This window comes from Calonectris borealis, chromosome 3 (genome assembly GCF_964195595.1).
Source record: "Calonectris borealis chromosome 3, bCalBor7.hap1.2, whole genome shotgun sequence".
In the NCBI taxonomy this organism is placed as follows: domain Eukaryota; kingdom Metazoa; phylum Chordata; class Aves; order Procellariiformes; family Procellariidae; genus Calonectris; species Calonectris borealis.
The window spans coordinates 22,955,194-22,976,366 of NC_134314.1; the positions used below are offsets into that span (position 1 = coordinate 22,955,194).

General features: G+C 36.7%; 1 protein-coding gene across 3 annotated transcripts in view; it reads right to left on the minus strand.

Moving 5' to 3' along the window:
• Positions 1-21,173, minus strand: part of ERICH1 (glutamate rich 1) — an 83,520-nt gene that overhangs the window by 22,392 nt on the left and 39,955 nt on the right. The window lies entirely within an intron of this gene.

Below are 21,173 nucleotides of genomic sequence, written 5' to 3' on the forward strand. Positions count from 1 at the left end.
ACCTTTTCTTGATCTTTCTCATTATTATTTTTTAAATTTCAAGCTCACTGTCTTCATTCATTTTGGCTTTTTTTGGGGTGATGTGCAAACAATCTGAGTCAGTCACCATTGTACAGAGGCATCACGCAGCACTTCTTAAATGGGCTCAGTGGTGCTACCCAAAACCACTGAGAATTATTATGTTGACTCAGTGAGGAAAATAAAATACAATCATAGAGCAGAGCGTATTCACAGACATGAAAGAAGAACAGAGATTCAATGACAATCAGTAACTGTTTTGAATGCTACTAAATCAGAAGTGATCAAGGATCCTAAAGCTGCCTATGGTGTTTCTACAGTTTAGCAGCTGCAAAGATTAATTGCTACTAAATACAGAAATCTTCTTAGTCTTTGGCTAATAAGATTACGACTTTGTATTTGAAAGAAAGCATCACCATGAATTGGAGGGGGAGATTTGTAACATTTATATTAAAAAAATGGAAATGTTTTAAACATTTGATGTCACATTTACACTTAAATTTGTTCTTTCTTTTAACTTTGGAGGACACAAATACACATTCAGAGTTTTCTTTAAAGTCTTTTTTTCCCCAGAGGTGGTTTTCAATCAATACTTAGTTTAAAGAATCCAAAACTCTCCCTTTGCTCAGAATAACAACAGAAATTATAAGAAAAGCTCCAATCTTAAAATCCTGTTCAGCATTTAAAATGCTTTTTCCAAATACACCAGCTAAAATAGTGTAAAGTGTAAGAAGATATTTAGACTGAAGGACCACAGACTATTAAATGATAAGCAACCTAATGGAAAACTGATATCTAGTTTTCCCCATGATGAAACAGTATCAAAGAGCAGATGTAAACTTAAAGTACAATCTTTTGTACAAAAGAGCTATCTAAAAATACACAGACACTGATGCAGCAAAATGAAGATACTCAGCAACAAAACCCAGCCCCAATTTATGAATTTCAGTTATGAAATATTTAAATATGATACCTCAATTCAATTTTTGCAACATTTCACAACATTTCTTCACTTTTTACACAACATCCAATAACCAATCACAGTTAACCCCATATATGAAAGAACTGCCACAACTCCAATTCACAACTCCAATGGTTCTTTCAGTAAATCCTATTTCAAAACACTTTGAAAAACAAAAGTCTGAAAGAATGCAAACCTTCCAAGTGTTTTATTTTAAACTATCTCCTTTATCCATTTATCTTTGGATCCTAATTCTGATTTGAATTAAATGTAATTACATAGTTTCTAAGCAGCTTTGTAAAAACAGGGATGTTTTATGGTCTGGGTTCATCTTATTTTTATTAAACACATTCTAAATCAATTACGTTTTAAAGAATAGTTGAAAACATTAATGTAAGCAATTTCTTAATGACCAAGTGCTCTATTTTAAGCTAATCATACATATAAACATGCAAGACAGGTATGCTGTAAAAATGAGAAACACCATAGGGAAGATCCTGAACAGTTGTGTAAGCTGGTAATCTGCCAATTCGTAATAGATGGGAATCTGGTGCCACAGTCTTCCCAGTGATGTAGGTTTGTTCTTGACTGCATGCTGCGCTGCAATGGGGCTCTGCCCTGGCCAGAGCTGTGAGGTCAGACTGCTCAAACCATTTTCCCCCCCCAGCGAACACACCAAAACAGCTTTTAAATAGGAAAGCTAGATTTTATTAGAACAGAGACTAGAACAAGTGACTTTTTGGGGAGAAAACTCAAAATCAAAACAATACATAACCGCATTTCCATCCTGCCTACTGCATCCTGGTAAATCAATCCTCTTTGCTTAGGCTTGCTCTCAGTCCAGCACATCAGCAACTTCAGAGTTGCAGAAAAGCCTGCACAGTCCCCTTTGGGTCTCTAGGGAAAGTCCCTCTGAAGCGTGGGTTCCCGCTGTTCTCAGCAGACATCTGGTCTCTACTATACATAGGGCTTATTCCTTGGCCACCATCATTCCTCCGCAACCTGTTTGTCCTTTACATTCTAGAAAGTTACTCTCTCTCAGCAAATGTCTCCTCACCTCCTAAGGGCTCCATCCTGGCTTCTCTACTAGGCAGCTACAGTTTTTCAAAGAATGAAACATGATATATGACATAAACATGTGATTATTCATAATAAATTGAAAAAAACCAACCTACTGATACCACCTACTACACAAATAAATGTTTGGGAAGTGACTGAAATAATTTTGTCACACGTTCTAAACAAGAAATCATGTACTATGCATACTCTATTTTCCTAGAGATTGATCCCACTGCACATCATCTGCTTTATACTTTTCCTTTCCTTCAAACCTTTCAGACTTTGTTTTGCTCTTCCTGACCTTTTAGTAGTAATTAATAACACATATCACAAAGGCTTACACATTACTTCATAATTGCACCTGAGTTGGGGCAATCCCCGGTATCAATACAGGATGGGGGATGAAGGGATTGAGAGCAGCCCTGCCGAGAAGGACTTGGGGGTACTGGTGGATGAAAAGCTGGACGTGAGCCAGCAATGTGCGCTCGCAGCTCAGAAGGGGCTACATCAAAAGAAGTGTGGCCAGCAGGTCGAGGGAGGTGATCCTGCCTCTCTACTCCGCTCTGGTGAGACCCCACCTGGAGTACTGTGGGTTGGAGTGGGTCCAGAGGAGGGCCACAAAAATGATCAGAGGGATGGAACACCTCTCCTATGAAGAAAGGCTGAGAGAGTTGGGGTTGTTCAGCCTGGAGAAGAGAAGGCTTCAGGGAGACCTTGTTGCAGCCTTTCAGTACTTAAAGGGGGCGTATAAGAAAGATGGGGACACACTTTTCAGCAGGGCCTGTTGCGACAGGACAAGGGGGAATGGTTTTAAACTAAAAGAGGGTAGATTTAGACAAGCTATAAGGAAGAATTTTTTTACAATGAGTGTGGTGAAACACTGGCACAGGTTGCCCAGAGAGGTGGTAGATGCCCCATCCCTGGAAACATTCAAGGTCAGGTTGGATAGGGTTTTGAGCAACCTGATCTAGTTGAAGATGTCCCTGCTCATTGGAGGGGGGTTGGACTAGATGACCTTTAAAGGTCCCATCCAACCCAAAATATTCTATGATTCTATGACTGGGACAGCAAAAAAAATATTGAGCAGAACTGTTCTGGTCATCTTCTCATCCTCCTGCCATTACAGTTCTCACGGTGCCTTCTCAGCTAGTCAATAAAAGTTCCTTTTATTATGCTGCCAGTATTTGTGCAATGCCTCTAACGTTGCTACCGTTCATCACTAAGATCTACTTGATAAATTTTTCCTGCAGAGATGCAATTACATTATCAGACTATAGATTAGAAACTTAAACTTTAACAAGTGCACACAAACAAAACCCCCCTCAAAAGTCCTCCTTATGTCGTCCTAGTCTGGTTCCACCCAGAAGTAATTTGATACGGGATGCAAAATTGTTGCTTCCCTTTATATTTGTAATTTGACATGATTCTTTCCAGTTTAGAGTGAAAAACATGCTGCTTCCCATTGCTGGAATTGGAGTATCTCCACATCGTTCCAATAGCAAGATACTCAGAACTTTGTCAAACCTTTAGCACAACTTGAGTAAGATACTCAGCTTGAAGTCAATCAGACTGCTCTTTTGGAGTAGTGACAAGGTTACAAAATCACATTACTTGATATAGTATATCCTCTGCATTGGATTTCTGCTATGCTTTAATCTGAACCTTTTCAAAAGCTGGAAACTAATTAAGTGATATAACTTTTTTCCCCCTCACAAAGGGTCTGGTCTATCTCATCTGACTTATGTTTGTTGTCAAAGGGGTATTCAGACTTCCTATGCTTAAGCTGCAGAAATTGCTTCCACCAATACTTGGGGCAGCCAAGTCATATCTGATTTTTCCTAAGATAGCCACTACACCACAGCAAGTTTTCTAACACTAAAGGAATATTATATTTTTATGTTCAGAGCCCGATGACATGTCCCATGCAGAATTTTATTTAAACAAGAAAATGTAAAAACTGTTTCTTCTTTTTACTTGTATAGAACAAAAGGGAGTCTGCTTGTCGGCTCCGGTTACAAGACCATCCCCTACATTATTAAGCCAACTGCATAAAGTGAAGACGCTGGATTTAGATGCAAGGAACATAGGTCTGAGAACAATTTTTCAATTTGTTTAAGCAGTAACAGTTTCCTTACCTTTAATTAACAAAAGCAAGTCTGATAAAAAAAAAGAAACCTCATTGCAAATGCAAATGTTTTGCTGGAGTCAAAGACTATAGCTTCATTTGGCCTTTTCTTTTTCACCTTGAGAACACACAAATTTTTACAGCTGATTAGACAATGCAGGCTGGCTAAGTAGGTATCATAAATTTAAAGATCTGTGTGCTTCTGTAATAATTATATATCTTACATAATTGTTGCTGTTCCTATCTGTACAAACTATCCAAGTGCTTTTACACTATCCTACCATTACTCTCATGCCTGTATCACACACTACTCATGAAGCACATGAAAAACTACTGCATATGTATCAACCCAAATATTTTCCGTGGGGATACAGGAGATCAAAATTGCTTTCTTGGAAAGTAAGGTTTTATTTTTTTTGTATAAAGACTCCTGGATGGCTGTTTACTTTATGAAAAAGTGCTTTAGGAAGAAAAAAAAAACCAAACCACAAAACACCAAACCAAAACACAACTAAACGAAAACAAAAAAACAAAACCAATGTACTATGTTTTATACAGGTCCTAAAGATACAGGGTTTTATGCACAGCTCAGCTCCGTTTCAATTCTTTCAAAAGGATAACTAAAAGATGTAAAATGACCCATGAGAAAGTGGATCATTTTCTTATACACTGATGAACAGTAAACAGAAAGAAAGACAGAAACTCAACAAAATTAACTTATTTAAACCAAAAATAAAGTCCAAGAAATCTGTAGTAAAGTTACAAGCTACCTGCACATGTCATTAGCAAAAGCAAGTTTCTTAAGGTTTCACTGGAATGCCGAGTTTGAAATCACCACAAGCAATGGTTTTTAAGTCCCCCTCCTGCCCCCTTCATAAAAGCTATCTTTAGTCAAGCTGGACAAGAAGCCACACAGTACAGGTTTCTGTCTTCTCAAAGAATTGACAGTTTGACTTTGGGAGTCAGTTCCTGTGTTCACAGGACATTTTTCATTCTGGAATACTAAAGAGTTCACAAAAATCTTGCAGCAAGTGACACAACCAACAAACTGCAGCAATGGCTTTAGGTTCTCTGGAGATAAGGGCCAGAGCACTGACCTCTGTGAAAGCAGGACTGGGAATGGCGGGGCCGTCTGGATGGAGACAGCAGGTGCCTGGCTCTGTGGTGTTGGCTATTTCTCTGGCTGAGCAACATCAAGGGAGACTGCAGCCTAAATTCTACTACTCACTCATCCTCTGAAGGAGACACACGCTAACCAAGGACTTCACACAAGATTCGCTTCTGCCATTACTTTATACTGTAGCAGGTAGAGAGAACTTCCACTGTACTAACAAGTACAGTGACACAAAAAGCTGGCAGAAGTTCACCAGAAAACAGACTGCAAACAGCTCAAAATAATTCAGGGCTTTCCATTTACTTGGCTTTTAAAATAAAAAATTAACTGCAGACAAGTTTAAGTGTACGGAATTGCTGTCATTATAAGAGAAGGTATGAAAAAGGGAAGTATAAAAATGTTGTAAACACATTCGAACTAACGGATATATAATACACAATGAAAGTTTATACAGCTTGTAATATAGCTGCTAGAGGCATTTCACTTTAATACACATATTTAACCAAGAATGTATTTAATAAAACAAAAATGCTGGAGTTATAGAGTGCAAAGCAAAAGCACTGTAGATGATCACTACAGAACACATTCAAGTAACTTAACCATTCCATTTTTACTCAGATATTTTTCTGCATATGTGCAAAAGTTATTACACCATCTACAAAGCTTTTGCTGAAGTTCTCTATGCATATATATATGGTGTTGCACTAAACAAAGTGTGATGTTTATTTTCAAATGCAAACATTTCTGATTATTAGTAGATGCTGTATATCATTACGATTTCTAAATATATGTCAAAGAAAATACTGTAACAGAATTTTCTTCTTGGGAAAAGTAACTTCTGGGATTACTTAAACATACATCTAAATTCCATGCAATCACTAAAATATCTTACAATCTGCTTGAAATTAGAAACACAGATACATATGCGTGTATAATACATATGATATGTTCTTCTTCCCTTTCAGAGAAAAAAAAATCTCCATCCAAAGCTGTATAATACTTAGCATTAAACAGTCCACCTGTCAATAGTATGTTCAAGATTATGCTACCAATGTTCAGCTGAGCAGCATTTCAGAATTGACTATGAGTACTTACTTCACCAGGCACCTGTATGCCTTAAAACAATCATAGGCAAACATAGTTAAATAATCACTGAAGAGCAGAAAAACCAAAAGGGGCATCAGAAAATGTGTGGGGAAAAAAAAAGCCCAAAATAAACACAATAAGCCCAAGAGATAGTGAGTTAGTAGTGGAGGTAAACGTGAGACTTCCATTGGCCAGTGCTACAAAGGAGATGCCAAAAACATCTGACATTTTTTTGCAGGAGGAGAAAAGCTGGCAAAAAAGGACAAGATTAAATCTGGATTCTGAGATGAAAGCAGAAGAGCTGTATCACTGTTTTATTACTTTAAGTCTTCCTGTTTATCCTAAGGCTATGTATTTCCATTTCTTAAGGAGCTGTAACAAGTACAAATTAACATTCCTCTACAGTGTTCACCTATATACCAAATAAAGAAGTACTGAACAAAGAATAAATCAATTCTTTCCTCCGGCAGAAGAACAGGAAGGATGGACCCTATGTTCTTTTCAGTAAAAATGCTACAGTTCAGCTAAGGTGTTTACCTGAGATGTATAAGCTACCGTAATACTCACTCTCCTTTCTGTGGTAACATAACAAGAGACAGGCTCCTCCAAACAGTAAGTCTGATCCTAGCTAGACTTTATTATCATCACTTGTTATAATATCACTAGATGCCTCACTCTTCTAATTATACGAGCAGTTTAGAAGGGTATTCTCATATACTTCAGTGAAGAGGTGGAATAAAATCAGGTCCTTGCACAAATCTGTTCTATTGCAGCAGTTCAGGGTATGAAGTGTTCTAGACCTGCAGACCAGCCCTGGAGCCTGCAGCAGTTGCTGCCTATGAGCTACTCTATCAACATTGTCTCAATTTCAACCACATTTTTATAATACATATTTTTACTCATGTCTTTATACATTTGGGCTTCCACAACAGAGTCTTTGCTATTTTACATAGCTTATGATATGAAAAGTACATTGATCTGAGCATTCAGAAAGGTCAAATTCTCTGGGGAATTACTCTTAATAAAGGTGCATACTTAATTCTGCTATCTTGTCTTTAAACCCAACACAACTGTTTATTAAAACAGCAGCCCAAGATGTTTGAGCTTACTGTGTCAGCATGAGTATAGATGATGGACAGACATATAAAGATACAAAGGAATAGCTAAGATTGAAAACAGAAAAATAACAGACTTAAAAGTTAATGGAAAACTAACCTAAATTTGTTAGTTAAATATAAAAGAACTAAGGCATTTTAGTATATTGAATGAAGGTTGGAAAGGAATACGTGCTACACTTGAGCACCAAGAACTACTTGAGACACTTTCACTTAATTTGCTGCTTCCTCTAAAAAGCTAGCTGAGTAACTACAGATATAATTCCTATATTTAATGATAGTCATTTTTCATAAAGTTTCACAACAAATCATTTTCCTATCAACTAAACAGCTGCATGCCTTTGTAATTTTTGGAAATCATACCTTACATTTCATTTTATAATCAGGATAACAAAGCATTCTATTAAAAAAAAAAAAAGACATGTAATAAAGAGTATTAGCCTCTAACTCCTCATCTTTAGAGAGACAATGATCAAAAAATTAGATAGAGGTATTTATTTGTCCAGACTGAGAAAAAATGTTTCCACTTGTAAATACTCAAGAAATGCTGATATACTAATGGAGTTGAGTGCATACTAAAAATGTAACAGAATGGAATGGTCTGTGAACACACTGCAAACCTAAGCTATCCAGATGAGAAAGTACCTAAGTTGGATTTAAGAGAGAAGCATGAAAGGAATTAAGCTCATCGTGCATTAAGGATGCGTCTTTTTTATTAAATGTCTGTCAGGTTCTCTTTAAGGTGTTGCAATCATTACAGTTCCATTACACTTAAGATTTTTTGCATCTAGTTAGTCTATTATTCAAGCTACCAAAACAAAGTTTTTATCTAATATTGTATCTGGCATTGTGACAGTGCAGTTTCTATTTGCCAGAGGAAAAAAAAGCAACAAAATAAATGTATTTTTGTGGCTAGCTGCGCAAGGATGCTGATATTCAGTTCAGTGTTACAGTCGCATCTTGGTCCTGGTTCCAAAAATCCCACCACCACATCACGCATTGAGACTAATGTACTAAACAAATTTGGCATTTTTGATCCTGTTCTACACACCTTAAAGTTGGACTAATCAGTGAATTAGGCTTATGTTACATTCCCTCAATGTTCCTAACATTTATGAATACAGCTTTTAAATAATCCCTTGTAAAAAAGCAACTCAAGAAACCTTTCATTCGTGCTTATTAAATTAGATTGGTGAAAAATTGGTATCATCAGCCTAATGAAGCAAAAATAGTTCCATAAAACTGGTTCTAAGTTCTCTCCTACTCCCTCAGCAGCAAGATGCAGAGAGATAGTTGTTTGTAGGGCAAGACATATGGAAGTCCTTGCCAAATATCACCAATCCACCCAGAAATAAATAGCTCTGAGCAAGTAAGGTAACTCAATTCTTACAGAAAAGTACAGAAGCAGGCAGAACAGGTATGAATTCACACAAAACTCGACCTGTCCTTAGACCAGCTAGGCAAAGACTGGAGGCTCAAGACTATTGTTTAAAATATCTGTATCAAAAAAAAGAGGAAAGTGTCAGACGTTGGCAGCGGCCGACAGGTCAGTGAAGGTCGTGTCTCCCACTACAACCACATAGAGCTAGGTGCTCAGCCTCTGTAAACTAGCAGTTCATTCACATCAGTACAGCTGTGCTGGGTATACCAGCTGAGAGTCTGAGAACACTCAGATTTCATGCAGAGGAATATGTGAGGTGGAGCATCATCAGCTGGATACAAATCATCTAGTACTGTGAACCAGAGATGCAGCTGTTGAAGTGATTTGCTCTTTATCAGGAGAGACTGCATATTTACCCTAATGCCTACTCATGCAGTTGCATACTGCCAAAGTAGCCGGGAAATGAAACTAATGGTACATAGATGCAGCAAAGGAATACACAACTTTGGTAGCAACAAGAAAAACTGCAGTAACTTTGGTCAGCCAGAATATGCTGTTCAAAGCAACTTGGGATCCTTGGAATGCATTTAGATTCCTTGTAGTGCATTTTGGCTAGATTACAGCAATAAATTTGTGTGCGCTAGTATTTCTGTCTTTTGCTATATCAACATAACTTCCATTTTTTTCAGCCCTCCACAGATTGCTGAGAAGAGAGAGAGTGAGTGAGGCTGATGCATGGCATGTGCAATGCAAATCCTGTAATACTGAGCAATCATGATTCTACAGTGAAGTAAGGGACTTCCTTTCTCTCCATTAGTCTACTATACAAAAGGCTCTGATAAGAGTTCAAATTACTAACAGGGCATCCTCCAATTATGAACCAATTTCCACTTGCAGGGATAAAATGGAAGGAAGATAGCATGAAACTAGCAAACAAAATTATTTAAGAAAAGTATTAGGAAAGGGAGATGGATGGAGGATGATTTTGAAAGCTTCCTTGGCACAGGTTACAATTGTACAGAGGGTTGTTCAGTACTTTAAAAGACTTCTACCTGTAAATTTTGCAGAGGGCAGTAACCAAAGGCAAATGATATGAGATCAAGAAATTTCCCAAGTGGAGACTGAATGGACAGTCTACTGGAAGCTGTATCAACATGTGGCTGTAAGCCTACAAACTGCTGTAAATTAAAACTGCTCCTATAAGAGAATAACAATAAAATGAAATCATTGGGTAGGCCTGATTCTGACTTCCAACATGAGACAGCAGCTTTTTCTGTGTGTTATACAAAACACTTACATTAAAATGTTTAAGAAAAAAAAAGAGTTACTACTACTCACATTCTTTTTCCTGCTGTCTTCATTTTCCTTGTCCACTCAGCCATACTGATTGTAAGCCTCTTCGTGTTAGAAATGAGCTTTCTACTCTGTTTTCATGGTGTCCAGAGTATTTAAACATCAGGGTAATATATAACAATAGAAATTCTGCATTCAAATGGTTTTCCTCTTCCCCTGCTCCCTATTTTTTTTTTTGAATGTGAGAATTGAAAATACTGCATTGAAACAAGTCTTGTTAGAGAGAAAGAGCAACATGAGCCCTAACCATGAGAGGATAAGCCAGGGTCACATTCGCATGCTTAGTATTCACAAGTGTGTTTTCTGTCAGTGGATATTTGGGACTTGACACGTAGGACAGCAACATGTTGCTTTGGTTCAATACTAACAGGTTCATAGGCAATAGCAGAGCAGCAGAGGTTATACTTTTACATGCAACCAACTATACAACTGATAGCCAAAATGAAAATATCATGTATATTAATAGTGATCAGAAACCTCTCCAAGATCTACAAAACAATCGGATCTCCTGCTTTTACAGGTGATGAACTGAGATACAGAATGATGAAGCAGATGAGCAGCCAGAGACCAAGCTGTAAGTTCACTGACATGCCTCTCCCCTTAATCCAGCACCCTATTATCTTTACCCTGCTGCTCCATGACGATTTAAGTACAAAAGCTTAGGTCTTGCTTATGTTTTCATGATGAAATAAGGAGGTGAAAGTAGCTAAGCAGTGCCAGATTTCCAAAGTGCTAGGTGTCTGCTCAAGTGAGGCAGCAATTATAACAGCGCTAGCTTTTGGGATCTAAGGTGGTTGTTGGTGCCGTTCTCTATTTTCCTTTCCGACCAGTTGCCTACTGTCGCTATGACAACGGGAAGCCTGTAACACAGCTGCAAGGAGGGAGAAAGGGGGAGCACGCTCCAGCTGAGAGGGGAGAAGTGTGTCAGTGGGTGGGGGGCAAGAATAGAAAAACGATGTGGGAAGCTAAAGGGATGCAGTCAGGAAAGTCAGGAAAGAAGAGAAAATAGATGAGAATGAAAAGGCACTGTGGCCTTCTATTAGAGGAGGGGAGGCTCAACCAAAGTGTTTGTCATCACTGTAATTTAAAGTAGAACAAAAAGCAATAAAAAAAATGCCACAGAGATAAAGCCCTAATTCCCTCTCCTCCTGCTTCTCATACTGCCACCTGACTAGCTGAACCTACTTTAATCAAATTACTTTCAGACTTACGGACCTGTAAACAAGAGGAGATTCGGTTTGAGATACTGATTGTATCATGGAGGAATAAGAAACAAAGAAAAGATGAAGGACAAGAACCACCACAGAAAGTGAAGGTAATGGCCAGAGTAAACGTGTCTCATTAAAAATGCACTTGTTGGTGAGTTCTTACTCTGCTTAAAACACACATTTGCCCTCTGGGTTCCAACTGAGCGGTCTCTTTCCTTCGTTAAAATGTAAAGGCATAAACCAGGATACATCGTTTTCTGCGCTACAGAAACACATAGGAATGAGATCTCATTTCAAAGGTACATTTTTGTTATTCAAGGCTTTCTCAAAAGCATGCAGAAAGTTAACTAATACTTATAGCACCTATAAGTGTACTTATTTACAGTTATACAAATATAAATCAAAGATCTTTAATAAACCATTAACGTGCAGCCGTGGCTAAAGTAAAGCATTACCAGTGTATCACATTACTATAAAGTTTATTTTTTCCTTAATACATTTTCAGCATTTACAGCCTTTCCTAACACCACACACAAATTTGAACTAAAGATCTGGGGCAGAATTCTTTGCCATTCCACTTCCAAAGACATTTTCCAGAGTTTTTTGTTCTTTCTGTGTGTGTTTTGTTGTGATTTTTTTGTGTTTGGTTTTTTTTTTTTTAAATGCTGTGTCTACCAATGTCTTAATGTTAGAAACAATCACATGAGAACTACTGAAGACTTCAGTGACATTAAACAATTCCTAATCTGTACCATGATGCACGAGTTCTGTAATAGTCCCATTGTGGATATATTGGCATTTAGAAGATATAAATAGTTACAGACCGTGATAGTTGGAAATGACTGGTTTCTACATTGTATATAAACCTTTAAATCCTGTGTTTAAAAACCCTCAGTGGGCAGCGGTGAATTTCTTGGTGAATTTCACACTCACCTTCAGAAGATTCAGACTTCTTTGTTGTGAAATCAAGGGAGGCAATTACTCAATTCTAGCCAGCTGCTTGACAGATCACTGAAATTGATTGTAATACTGCTACAGGATACCGGTAGTCTGGAGATGGCTTCTGTAAGTAACTGCCCAAGCTACACCTACCTCAAATGTTTATAATCTGTATCACATGTAGTACAAAGAAAGATTTCCAAAAAGAAGTGATCACACTAGTCAGCTAGCTTTTGCAGCATGGTACATCAGCAAGCACCTCCTTTTAAGCATACATTTAATTCCTCGGAGGTCAATATGATAAAAGTTAAACACATGACTAGAATTCTGGATGATGCTTAAATCAGGTGTCACTTTAAAAAGGAAACCTTCTCCTGTTCAGATAGAACAGGATTTAAAATTTTTCCAAAGCAATATTAAATTAGAGAAGTTGATTTAGGTCTTTCTTAACCTTGCAGTTTAATTCCAGTGATGTAAGTCAACTGATAACAGTGTCAGGGTAAATATGAGCATTACTGGATCTAATTTTTTTTTTTTAAATTCAGCCTGAGAAGAAGTGATTAAATACTTCATCTGAACTCTGAAAATAAAAATGCTTATTTAATCATATTCAATTTCAGAAAGAAACTTGTGGTGGTTTTATCTATTCGGAATGTCATTGCATCTATCAACAAATACAAGGTCTGCAGAAAGGATATTCAAGGAGAAAACATATGAAATACAGAATTCTTTAGCTATAGCTGTCCAACATCTCTACTTGTTTGTGGCACCTTTTGCTGTAACTGGTTCCAAAATGTCAAGTGCACTTAAGCTGAAGACAAAACTGGCTGTAGATGATAAAGTTGCTTAACCTCACAGACATCTCCCCTTCCAAGTTATTGATTAATCTATAAACACCAGCAACATTATGGAAAAGCTTCTATTAACAGCCATAACAGAGGTGTCATTGCTGCTACAGCTTGCTTTCTGAGGATGACATACACATGAGAATGCCTGAAGCTTTTGGGAAGCTCAGGAAAGTCTGCCATTCACAAACTGGAGGTCATACATTAATTTCTGCAAGGACAGAGCTAAATTACAGAACGCTATCACCTATAATTTTATCATGCACAAAGATATTGTTTTAATAACAAACATTGACATCCAAACTGGCAAAGAATTAAAACCAGAACATCCAAAAGGGGAATTCATTAATAGAAATTAAAACCATTAGGAATACAAAAGGGCCAGAACCACCATATAATCACTGCTTCTTCTTGCTGAATTATTGAAAACCACTTTTTAAAGTAGTAACTCTTTTACAAATAAGTTTTCAAGCTGCAAGTCCATACTATTCATTCTGGAAGAGGAAAGACCCATGCTAACAAGTCTGAGGAAAGGGGGGGAGAGAAACAAACCTTACAGCAACAGTTTTAGAAGTAGCTGAATGCAGGACAGGAAGTCTCTCTCTTTTTTTCAGCAAGTTGTAAGAAAAATCTGGACATCTGCATATCAATCATATTCACTTATTAATGCTATCATTTGAAATATGATTTGGTGCATCTGTGTTGCAAAACTTAGTATTACAGTCAGTGTTAAGAGCTGTACTTTAGCATCTCATTATTTGGAGATGATTATTTAGCATCTTTCATTATTTGGGTGTATTTAATGAAGTCCTAAATTAGATATGATTTTTATCTGCAAGCATCCTTTAATAGGTTTGTTGTTCAATTTTGTTTTTTAATGGAATAAAACTGGATGGAAAAAAATTTATTACTTTTTGTTTGCAAATGCAGAATCTTCATCCCCAAATCGCCGCAGTTCCCTCCATTTGTCTTGATAAAAGCTTTAAATATTCAGAGCCCAAGAAGATGCCACAAGACTCAGGACAGTCAATCTAGAAGCAGCTGACAGAACATACTACAAGACAACCTGATTCACAGGAATTTTTTTTATAGCTCTTTCGCACAGATACCAGATTCAGAAAAGTAATTGTACGTGTGCTGTATTACTATATAGGGAAAATAAAAACACTTATAGCTTTGGATACCCTTTTCTTGCAACACATATAGCCTATGAACTCATAGCACTGAGATTTTGAGATGTGGTTTGAGGTTTTTAAAAAAAACAACTGTCAATTTAAAAAAGCCCAGTTCTGCAGGGCCTGGCAGGAAGCTTGCAGCTACTTGGCTTTTTCATCAGTGATTAACATTAAAATTACTGTTGATATAAAAAAAAGCAATGATAACTGGGAAGTTATATATAAGCACTTCTTGGTAACCTAGTTCTAAAAAAACCAAACCAAACCAAAAACAAATCCAAAACTCCAAAATCAACCAAAAAAGAAAAATCAGACCATAAACCACACATATTTTAAACATTTTCCAAGAGACTGATTTTTGGCAATAGCCAAGGTATCATTGTATCAAATAACAGGAGTTCTTGGTGGAATGCTGTGGTAGAAAAACGTTGATGCAATTTTTTGACATATAAAAAACCCCAGAGTAGTGGGTAGAAATACAAAGACTATTTTATTTCAACACATGGCCTTGCTGAAACCACAAATACTACATGCAGTACTGGAGTTTATATTCTTAAAAGGATGCTGTGAAAAGGGAGATACATAAGAGAGCTACAGAAGTGACTTGAGGATTGAAGTAAATATCTTAGAGCAAAACACAAATGAATCTATTTAAGTAATCAAAAAAGGTTGATGGTGACTTGATTACTGTGCTGCTTTGTGGGAAGAAAATACTGCTTAATAAAGGCTCTTTACTCAAATGCAGGAAGGCAGAAAAAAGCAATTTTCAAATTGTTTTTTTTTTTTTAAAATAGAGTGAGGCCAATTAACTATTAGAACAAATTATCAGAAAGTAGTGGAGCCTCTGTGACATCTTTGAAATGTGCATGGTATTTTTTTTTTTTTTTTGCAAACACAAACTGCTGAGCTCAATAGGGGGCAAGACCTCTCTAACAGGTACAGAAGATTAAATTACACGGTCTAATGATCCCTCTGGTTTGAAGGCTACAAAAAGATTCATAATGCTCAAGTTTCACAACTGGTGCTACCTACCAGTGAAAAAGGTTTGCTGCCAGCCTTAGCTGCTTAAAACATATTGTTCCCTTGGTGTGCTGAGTATATCAGTTCTGTATCACATCCCCAACCACCTGCCAAGAACGTAAGTAGTCAACACATGATTCATACTAGCATCTTAACAACAAACACAGGCTTACATATTATTAAGTCTTCCTAAAATGGCTGCCTTAAACCTTAAGTCAGACAGATAAAAGGACACCACAGACAGATAAAAGACTACCTGATTATGCCTTTACCAAATTTATCTTTTGCTGATCAGCAAGTCCAAACATTTTTGTCAGCAGAACCAAACTCAAGAAATGCAGTAGTTTTTAGGAGGTCTGCTAAGCACCCTTCCCCAATGTTACTATCCTTCACTGACATATGGCTAATATGGCTAATAATTTCCTGGGATCCATCTCATTTGAGTAACTTGATATACTTGTATGTAAATGAGAGAGATCTCTCAATTCATTCCCTCAGCTTGAACCTCTTGCTGCAGCAGTAGCGATTCCTTTCAGTATTGCCCTTTCTGACAGAAACAAATCAAAAAAGCAAAAGTTGAAAGGCCAGCTACATTAACAACTAACTTGTATACATCTGTCATGTACAATTGCACTGCCTCAGGTCAACAAGCAAATTTAACTAGGTGAGGAAGTGTCCCCACAGAAGTACCACCTTCCACATTATTTCAGATTTGTCAGCTGCCAAAAGGTAAAAAAAAATTAATGGGTTGCTTGCTTCTATTTCCCTAAATTGAATTCTTCTCAGCATGGGAATGGAGCATCCAGACCGGACTCCTCCTCCTAGCTAAAACTCTGTCTCATAACACACCCATTAGGAGGTAGGATAAAGCCCAGTTAGGTCTTGCTCCTTTTGTCTATATAAAGGGTTTCACCAAAACTGGGTAGGTTGTTATGAAGATAGTAACAACAGGATATTATCAGATGAATACTGCATTGCAGTTCAAAAATAGGAAGGAAAAATGAGCAAGACTTGACAAGAACAAAAAGAACGGTTTATGAAACTAAAAATTAAAAAATACCCTAAGAACGCTTTTCTTAGAATTCTCTTTATCTATTCTTCCAGGTACCCTCAACTACTGCATATTTCTGAACTCCTACATGCACAGTCTTTTTATTTTCCACAGTCTCTGGGTCAGGAATTTCTTCTGCCATGAGTCTAAGAAACACCAAATACCACTTTGGGACTCTACATAAAAATATGGATTTAAGCACTTCAGAGAGAAATAATTCAGCACACTGTTTTGTGCACAAATAAAATAATTTTATATGTTACATTCTATTGTCATAGCTTAAATTAGAGTATCCATGAAGAAACACTGCTGGAGAAATAAAATCAAACAATTTATCTTCTAGAAAGAATAAGGTTACATTTTCAGAATTCATATTTTAATGCAGGATACAGTATTTCCTATTGTTTCACCTGTCTGAAAATAAGAAGCAAGAACGCCACAATTTAACTTCAACTTATGAAACTAAAAACCAGAACAAATCAAAACTAAGCTACCGCTTCCTAGTAAGTTAAGGAACACATAATTAAAGTTTCCTGAATTCTCCTTTCATGTAGAACACCCTTTTAAAAATGATGGTGTATCTCTCAAGTGACTGCTCCTGAAGAAATATTTCTCAATAAATAGATAATAAAAATAAATTAATTTTGATCTCTGATTTAAGAGCTTTAAGCTATGAGGATATTGAGTTTATGACCAGAATTTGATGGATGATAACTTATCTGTAGCTTGAACATTACACATTTTTAATGCCCTTGTCAAAAGTGTAGTCTATTGCTAAAAGAAAGCTAGCAATGCATTAACATGTACCAAAGTCAATACAAAAATCATGTGAGAAACGAAAGAAATTCTCTGCATTATTTCCTCCCTTGACTGTCTAATTCCTGTTACTCAATTCAGTCAACAGAAGGCTGACATGATCACACCATCATAGTGACTCAATTCCTCCAAAACAGTCAAGGGAGTTTTTAAAAATTAGACACCTAAGTCTAATTTATTATTCTAAGAATGTTGGATAAATTTAAATTTTCATTATTTTCTTGAAAGACAAGGCAGTCTTAAATTTTTCTTCTCATTACTACATCGATCACCTGCTTGCGTGAAGAAAACCCTGAAAGAGCAGCTTTATTCCCTCCACCTCTGGGAAACGTAGAAGAGAGTTACGCAAGGAAGCCAAGACACTTCACAAAAGTTTAAATCCCGATGCCGTTATTCATTTATGCATGCATCACAAAGTGACTGTGTAATGTTAAGGGCATAACTGGTCACAATTTACTTGACACAGAGAAAAGTATTTGAAAAATTATTTGAAGTGCTAAAAACAACATGCAGAGACAGATGGAGAAAGACATACTGAAATATTCACACAGACCTGCTTTGTGGGGTATTTTTTTTTTTTTCCCCTCTCTTGTTTAGAAGCTAGTCTGGACGAGATTAATTTCATTCTGACAGTTACCATAATGTAACTACTAGTTTAAAGAAGAATAATAACGGACAAACCCAAATATATTTTAGAGCTGACACGAAATTATTTTAATTTATAATTGTAATTAACTTCAACTTTTAAATAACGTCTCAAAAACAGCTGATGTCTAAATTCATATTCTAGTGACTGAATATTTCATTCTTCCACAGATGAATTTAACGCAATGAAATATCAGCCATGGCATATCTATTCCTCTTGATAATCTTGTTATATTAATTCAGACAGACATGGATTTGGTTTTCTTAATTTATTGAAAAGACATAGCAAATCACATTGATATATAACTAAGTTACAACCGAAAAATTTTAATCCCAAAATATGGTCAGATTATTTTCATGAGACAGGTTTGATAAACAAAATTATTTTCCAACTCAGGTTTTTGTTTGTTTGAATTTCCACAGAATTTATTTCCCTTACTTCTAGATCCAAAGGCTAGAAAAGGCTAGCAAGGCAGCCTTTTGTTACCTAGCATATATACAACATGCTCCATTTTTTAGGAAACACAGCAGAAGTTAGCATGTTGCCCTTCAAAATATATCATGTAGATAGAATTAGGAGTAAAACAATGCAAACACTAGATCTGCATTTCCGCCTTATAGAGCTGGTTCTTTGGGAATACCTGAGGCACTTCTAAACAAGACAGATTTTTTTTTTTTTATATATATATATATGTATATAAATATATATATATAAAATGTTCATACATACAGACATGCATGCTCCCTCTTTTTTCTTCGGTGTAAAAGGCTCTCATTGGAGCTCTCTTTTATCTTTTCAAAAAAAGATCTAAATAAGGGATATACAACTAAATCTAAGTGAGCAAACTAAGTAATCCATGGTGTGATCTAAACTGTTCCTTTTGTATTTTATGAGCACTGCCTGAAATTACAGCCTTCATCCTGCAATAGATTTTATGTATATGCTTAAATTAAATACTATAAAAGACATACATATGAGTAAAGTTAACCATGTCCCTCAACCTTGCAGGATTAGCACAGATCTCTAATTCTGCAATCCATATTTACACGGAACAAATAATAAGGGCCTTAAGCTACAGCAGGAAAGATCTAGCATTAAAGGGTACTGAAACACTAGAGCAAACAGAAAAGGGCATGTAAGAAAAATCTCCCTACGGGGAGGTTTTTAAGAACAAATTAGGCAAATACCTGGCAAGAAAGACATTTATAGTCAAACCTACCTTGCAAAGAGAACATAGATTAAAAACCTCCAAAGATCACTTCAAACTTGATTTTTCTTGATTCTGTGCTAAACTGTAAAGTCAAGTAACAAACCAATTCAAAAATAAGTCTCCCAAAATTCCAGATGCATTTGTTAACTGCCAAAAAAGTGGCTGAAGTCCAAAAGCTACTCTTCCTGAACACTGAGACTGGGGTCAGCTGAAAGAGATCACCATCCAAACAGTCAATATGTCAGTAAGCAACACCAGAACACTACTTATTGCTATCATGGTTGAGTACGTTTGTTTTGAAATACTAGAGGAAAAGTTTAAATCTAAAAAATGAGCAAGTAAAGCCATTGTTCAATAATCGATCCATTGTAAAACCAGACAAATATTTATGTGACCCTAAAAAGGGACAATATAACGCAATCCTAAATTCTATTCTACTCTACTGCTATGCAATATATCAACATCTAACACATATTGATTTATTCATAGATTTTAAACCGAAGCTGAGTAAATTTGCCACAAAAGTTCTGGGCTGATACCTTAATAAGGATATATCTCAGTTGCAGTAGTGTTCAGAGGCCTGCATTCTAATGTTTTATTTAGAAGTCACTTAAGTCCCTGTATAAAAGTGAATGTTATAGGTCTATTTACCTACAAAGTATTATGAGACTTCATTTAGTCTTATTAGCAAAATACAGAAGAAGGGGAGTGTCCCTCTAATGTCTGAAAGGAGATCACATCAAAGAATAAATAGAGATTATAGGGCACGGAGGGAGAGAAAGGGCACTTCAATATCAGAATAAGCAGCTTGAATTTGACATGCTGGGAAGCAGAAACCCAATGAGCTGTCCAAAGAGAACTGTGTAACCAAACAAATTTAAGGATAGTCTAGAAATGGACTCTGGATTCTGAACATGAATCCTACCTAACATAAAGAGAAAAGCACAACCTGGAAGCTGTGCATTAGAACACCTTCCTATCCATAATCCCAACAGTATCAAGATCTACTGTTATATTACTCTGATGAAGATACTTCTTCCCCAATCCAAAAAATGTCTTTAAACCATTTCACACCAAGAAAGAACATTCTTGATGTGCCACCAGTCATGCTGTACTTTGCTTCAGTCTCTTGGGCTACTTTGATAGTTTTACTTGTATTCAGATTCTGAATGGAGCTCAGAATAGAGTGCAGACCCAATTTCCAAGCCGAAAATTCACCCCTGTGGGTGCTGTTTTCAAAGGCAAGGAGCATTTGCCTTTCTGTATCTGCAGGTTGTATCTCAGGTTTTCCTTACATTTAGGCAGCCTCCAGGCTGAAATAGATATGGTAGTTTAATAAACACTGCTTATCAAGTGTTTTATTTCAGCAGGCTCACCTGGATATTTTCTTTGCTGTAAACTGCCCCTAGCAGCAAATGATAGTGATAAATAATTTTGGACAAACATCCACAGGAACACAGCAATTGAAAAGCCTGAATGAATTTGTCTTATCTAAGCTTAGGACTTCTTTCTAAGACAGAGAGAAACAATGTAATTCTGGCAACGTCATTCAGAAAACCATGTTTTTAACTGAGGTCAACTTAGAGCCCACTCCTTTACAGATCCTGTGCTGCTTCTCTTGTATCCTTTGACAACATTAAATATTGGTTCTGAAGTTACCTGGTCACAACTTCTCATCAGAAGGCCTCTTAACGCTAAAGGATTGGTATCTCCCCCCACCAACTCCTATCAGGTGAACATCTGTTCTAATTGGGAGAGGTAAATTTGAAAGGTCGTTAAGTCTTTGCCCAATTCCTCAGAACATCAGGAGTAAGACTTATTAAAACAGCTTTATCTAACATTTACTCATAAAAATAATATGACTGTAAGCAGGCATAATATGAAGATACATGTGGCACTGGAGTGGGAGGAGCTGACTTTATCTTCAGTTACACTTTATGTAACTTCAGTAAGATCAGTGGCACTGTATGGCTGTAACCAAATGTTGAATCTGGTCTTCAAACTCTGACAACGGAAATGAACCCAAAGGGATGTACATCCTCATTTTGCTT